The sequence below is a fragment of the Neovison vison genome, chromosome 9 (assembly GCF_020171115.1).
Source record: "Neovison vison isolate M4711 chromosome 9, ASM_NN_V1, whole genome shotgun sequence".
Classification (NCBI taxonomy): Eukaryota; Metazoa; Chordata; class Mammalia; order Carnivora; family Mustelidae; genus Neogale; species Neogale vison.
In genome coordinates, this window is record NC_058099.1 from 79,109,883 (window position 1) to 79,116,504 (window position 6,622).

Sequence of the window (6,622 nt, forward strand, 5' to 3'; positions counted from 1 at the left end):
TTTAACTGGCGTGGCTTTCCCCATGCCGCGAAAGCCTGTAGGCAATGGACGATAACATCTCTGGATTTTTCCCCTGTATGCACTGAGGCGAAAATTATTCCAGAGCAGGTATCTACAGAGACATGAACATATCTTAACTTTCCAAATTCTGAAACATGTGTGACATCCATTTGCCATATATGATTAGGTAACAGACCCTTAGGATTAACCCCCAAAGACGGTGCAGGTAGTAAAGTCACGCAATTTCTGCAGGAGACTACTATGTCCCGTGCCTGTGCTTTTGTTATGTTAAGTTTGAGGCGAAGAGTTAAAGCATTCACATGGAACAGCTTATGATAATGTCTTGCCTGTTGCAGCGGGTCCTCAATGGCAAAGACAAATTCTCCTCTGGTTAAGGAGTCTGCTAACCGATTACCTTGTGTCAGGGGGCCTGGTAAGGTTGTATGAGCTCTTATGTGGCCAACATAAAATGGAGCCTTCCTGTCCCAAACTAATGTTTGGATTTCTTGTAATGCCTTAGAGATAGTAGACCTGGCATTAATAGAACCCACATTTTCAATGATAGAGACAGCTTGCACCACATATCTACTATCTGATAAAAGGTTGAAGGGTTCTTGATGAAACATTTGAAATGCTTACACAATGAGTGGGGGAAATTGTGTTCTCACCTCCTTCAGGGCTTGATCTACATATAATTGGCACATTGTAGGGCTGTTGGCCATGCCCTGAGGCAATACCACCCATTCATAGCGTTGATCCGGACTAGAATGATTAATGGTAGGTACTGTGAAAGCAAAACATTGGGTGTCCTCGGGGTGCAATGGGATGGAAAAGAAACAATCCTTAACATCGATTACCACAGAGGGCCAACCAGAGGGCAGGGCTGAGACTAAAGGCAGCCCCAGCTGTACTGCTCCCATGGCCACCATCCTTTCATTAACAGCTCGTAAGTCATGTAACAATCGCCACTTCCCTGACTTCTTTTTAATCACAAAAATAGGCGTATTCCATGGTGATGTGGAGGGCCGAATATGCCCGGCGGCAAGTTGCTCTTTTACCAATGTGTGGGCAGCTTCACATTTTTCTTTAGGCAGGGGCCACTGAGAAACCCACACGGGTTTACTGTTTTTCCATTGAATTTTTAGAGGTTCAGTGGCCCCTAAGAAAAACCCAGCCCCGGCCCACCTATTCTTTGAGAGAAGTAATTAGTCAAGGGAATAGGTTCAGGAGTGCCCTGCAGCTGTTTCCCTAGGCCTCCCGTTCCAGGATAACCAGACTTAGTCACTAAGGCTTGAGCTTCCTCACTATAGAATAATTCTGTACTCAACTTCAGGTTCATTTGGGTCAAAACATCCCGTCCCCACAATGAAATGGGAATCTTAAGGACATATGGCTGCACAAGTCCATGGTGGCCTTCATCATCCTTCCATGGCAGTGTAGCTGCACTGCACATGGGGCTATGAGCAATCCCTAATCCTCGAAGTGTTTGATCAGCCTTTTGCACAGGCCAATCCTTAGGCCAGTCAGCTTCATTGATGATACTGCGATCTGCTCCAGTGTCCAATAAGCCTATGAATTTCTTGCCTCCTATCCAAAGAGAGTAAAGGGGTCTATTTTCCATGCCTAGCGTGACGCATGCTAGAGGAGCTCCAGATGAACCAAGCCCCTTTTGTTCCCGCGTAACCTCATGGCTTCCAAAAAGCTTGTGACAACTAGGCAATACCAGGATCTGAGCTATCTTATCACCTGGACTAATAGCTGTAATTCCACGTGGGGAAGATACCAGGATTTTCACTGTTCCTTTATAATCAGCATCTATAACTCCAGGGTGAACAATGAGTCCTGATAACGCCGTGAAGCTCCGTCCTAGCAAGAGGCCCACGGTGTCCTCAGGTAATGGACCCTTAAAATCTGATTCAGCTACTTGGGTCCCCATCTCTGGAGTCAGTATGAGTCTGGTGGTGGCATGGATGTCCAATCCTGCACTCCCTGTTGTGGCTCTCCTTGGCTCGTTGGCGGATAATGCGAGCGAGCCACCTGTTGGAGCACCCCATACATTTGAGGGCCCTGGGGTGTGGGGCCCCCCTTCCCGTTTTTTGACCCTCTTGGAAGCAGAGAGTTTCCTCGTATATCCCTTATTGAGCGACATTCATTTGCCCAGTGGGCACCTCTCCCACATCTTGGGCAGATACCTGGTTTTTTAGGCTCCTGATAAGACACCTTTATCTCTGGGCACTCACGCTTAAGGTGTCCTGGCTCCTTGCAGTAATAACAAACTCCAGGAATACCCCTATGTTTATATTGTTGAGCTCCCTGTAATCCTTGTAAACCTTGAGTGATAGCTGCAGCCATAACCTGCCCTTGAATAACACTGTCATTGATATCCCTGCAAACTTTAATATGTGTACTCAAGTCTTTGCTTTTCCAAGGTCTGATGGCTTCTTTACACCACTTATTAGCTTGCTCATAAGCCAGCTGTTTTATCAATGGCATGGCTGCCTCTACCTCCCCAAATATTCGACCAGCTGTTTGCATCAGCCTCGCTACAAAATCAGCATATGCCTCATTTGGTCCTTGTATTACCTTAGACAGCTGACCCTGTAAATCCCCACTGCCTTGAATGGTTTTCCATGCTTTAGTGGCCGCCATGGCTATTTGCAGATACACTGCAGGGTTGTATTGTATTTGGGCCTGCTTTCCCATGTACGGTCCCATTCCCATTAACATATCTAGGTCCCATTGAGGATTTCCAGCCGCTGCATTACGGCGGGCAGTGTCCTGTGAGTATTCTTGCCAGGCTGTTTTCCATACTAGATATTGCCCTCCTGACAAGGTTGCGCGGGCTAGATTACCCCAGTCTTCAGGGACTAAGTTCATTCCCGCTATGGTCTCCAACAAAGATACTGTAAAGGCTGCCTGAGGGCCATACTGCATGACTGCTTCCTTTAATTGCTTAACTAGTTTAAAATCAAGAGGCTGATGATACCGCTGGTTGTTTTGGTCCTCTAAAACCGGAAAGGCAGAGGCCAGGCCATGATCTCTCCAGCTCGAAACCCTGCCACTACCGCATGTGGTGCAGCAGCTACAAGCTCCTTGGCACGCCATAGGATTATACGGCGGAGGGGCACTAGGCGTTGCTGGAGTCGACAGTTTCAACTGTTCAAACTTGGAGTGCATTTTACGGTCTAACTCTTCCCCTGACATTTCTTCTTCCTCTTCACTAGAACTACCCCCCTCTGAGGCACAAGAAGACTGCTCTTTAGATACTTCAGATCCCATTATGAACACAAAGACAACAGACGCAGACGTTAAAGACACTAACCAACACATTGACTTTTTACGCGCATATACTTCAGTCGACCTTTACTCCCCGCTTTACCGTGGAAGAAAATCCCGGCTCTACGGCCGCCCGCTTCTTGTTGCGGTCTTGTACAAGATTGCCACCACTTTAATCGTGGTCCCTTAAGAAAATCCCGGCTCTATGGCCGCCCGCTTCTTATTGCGGTCTTGTACAAGATTGCCACCACTTTAATCGTGGTTCCTTCCCCGCTTACCTGCGGTTTTTCTCCTTGCAAGGTTTACTTACTCATTAACTATTCCCGGGTCTCAGCACCATTTGTCGCCCTCGGCCCGCAAGAACGACAACCAGCCTGGCATGGTGTTAATGCTTCGTCTCTTTATTGCGACAACTTTCTTAGCTTATATGTGTCAGGGTGACCAATAAGGGGCCAAACAATGGGGAGAGCCAATGAGAGTCCTGTTACTATGCTGATTAAATTTGAAACAGCCAATGACTATGTCCTCCTTTAGGTGGGCTTCACCAGAAAGTTCGGTGTTCACTTGCAGCGTATTTTGCTGGCAGTGAGCCAAGCACCATCGTGTAATGGTGGGGACTTTCCCGGCCGGAGGCGGTCCCCGACAATGAATACCCAACTTTTGTATCAACATGAACAGGACTGGAGGAGCTTATGTTGAGTGAAATAAGTCAAGCAGAAAGAGTGAATTATCATATGGTTTCACTTGTGGAGCATAAGGAATAACATGGAGGACATTGGGAGAAGGAGAGGAGAAGTGAGTTGGGGGAAACTGGAGGGAGAGACAAATGACAAGAGGGTGAACTCTGAGAAACAAACTGAGGGTTTTGGAGGGGCGGGGGTGGGGGGTTGGGTGAGCCTGGTGGTGGGTATTAAGGAAGGCATATGTTGCATGGATCACTGGGTGTGGTGCATAAAGAATGAATTTTGGAACAATGAAAAAAATTTTTTTTTAAAGTCTGCATGTTAAGTTTCCTTAGAGCTGGATCTAGATCGAGGGGATGGATCCTTAGCCTAGTGAGACTTCTGGTCTATCTGATTTCCTGCCATCTTGCAAGTATTGAGCCCCTACCGCATGTGAAGACACCGGCTTAGGCACCAGGGATATCAGAAGAGGTCTTTCTCCCTGAAATGTCCTCTCCTCTTGGTTTTGGTGATGCCAGGCTCTGTGGGCTTTCTTCTACGTCTTTGGTAGCCTTCCTGGACTTCTGAAACCACATGTCACATAAAACGAACCTATTTTCAGAGAGAAGCAAGTCTGTGTTGCTCTCTTCATACCATGTCCTCTTTCGCTCTAAGTTCCAACTGCGCCAGACACTGGTAACGTCTGTAGACAACTCCTCACTGCAATGCAGAGTGATAGACCTTGTGTTTCTTTTCAATATCTCCGAGAGATGGTTCTTTCTCAAAACAAAGTTTGACCAAGTAATTGGGTCCGCAAGATGAGGCCAAAAATCAACCCTGGTATCTCCTAAGTTGCTTTTGGAAAAGTGAGGTAATTGCCCAGTGCCTTGGTTTTCCAGTTGCAAAATGGAAATAATATTTGCCAACATACTCCCTTCTCCATGTTAGAGCTCATCAAGGTTCAGCACTACTGGGCAACCCTCCCTTCCCAGGCCATTCTTGTGGCATCAGTCTCCATCTACAGACCAATGAGTCCATCCCCCTGGGCGCCCAGCAGACTTCTGGGCGTGGCCTCATTCCTTTCCCCGTCTGAATGTCCAATCAGTCACAAAGCCCTAACAAGCCTCCATTTTCTCTGCCACTGGCTTCCCTCCTACTGGCCTTCTCCAGATGTCTTGCTCTCCTTCAGTGCATTCTTCACACCTGTTGTGTCCTGAGGGCTGGGGCAGAGGGAGGAGACGTGCCCTGGGTGCATTAGGAAGGCGGTACATTGACTGTAAAGAGTTTAAAAGCAGTAAGAAAACCTACTAAAAGCTACCTACTAAACCTATTATCACCATGCAAAGGCAATTCTAAATGGTTTCAGCAATGAAGTACTCATTGCTGGAAAAGAAAATCTTTTTTTTTTTTTAAGTTTATTTATTTATTTATTTGACAGAGAGATCACACGTAGGCAGATGGGCAGGCAGAGAGAAAGGGGGAAGCAGGCCCCCTGCTGAGTAGGGAACCCAATGCGGGGCTCCATCCCAGGACCCTGAGATCATGACCTGAACCAAAGGCAGAGGCTTAACCCACTGAGCCATCCAGATGCCCATGGAAAAGAAAATCTTGACCTAAGTTGTATACAACTGTTGCAGTTGCTCTGGAATTCTGATAATTAATATATGAGCTTTAAATGAATCCATTTGCAATACTTAACCCTTTGATAAACATTGTATTCTACATGGAAATGGATCCTTGAGTGCTCAGTAACATAGCAGGCCCCTGACTCACATGGCCTCATGAATCCACATCTTTTGAAAGTTTAGTTTGTGATTGTGTGTCTTCTAGAGTTCACATTCAAGTATTTAAATGGCTGATACAAATTGCACGATCACAGCACAGGGAATATAAAGATAAAGAGTTACTTTAGTTCCATTATTTCATATAACCACGTAGAGAATTTATATGCTTAAAATTTTCAACAGCAGAAGTTTGATATGTCCGCTTTTTGCTCATACATGAAGTGATTTGCTGATTTTAGATGATGTCTTAAGAAAGTATGTTTAAAGGTATTACAACTAAACCCAAACAGCTCCAGGAAACAATAATTGTCGTTGGAAATCATTTTGCCCTATAGAGAATGGGAAGTGTTAAGAATGACCTATCACATCTCCACAAGGTGGCCAGAGTGATCTTTTTTTTAAAACTCAAGATGGATTCTTGCTTAAAATCACTGGGTTCCGACCCTTATCCTAGGCCACAAGGTCGCATGCAGTGTGACCCTTTGCCACCTCATCTTGGGTCACCGCACACCCCCACTGTGCAAATGCAGGTCACACCAACCTTTCTTCCCTTCCCTATGCCAGGCTCTTTCCCTTCTCCCTTCCATGCGGATTCTCACATCAGCACAAATGTCTCTTCCCGGGGAAGGCTTCTCTAACTCCGACATTACCCTTCATACAATCTTCTAGCATCTTTACTCGAGCATTGGTCAGGGTTGCTGGTGACCTTGCACACATGACCGTCCCTTGGAGGTCTGCCTCTCCCAGCTGAGCAGCCTGAGAGCAGGGTCTATGTGTCTATGTGGTTACATCTCCACGTGCACCACAGTGCTTAGCACTTGCTGGTGCTCAGTAACCTTGATGGCACAAGAGAGGACACCTGGAATGGGACTTATCCTGAGGGTGCTATTGGAGGGGAGC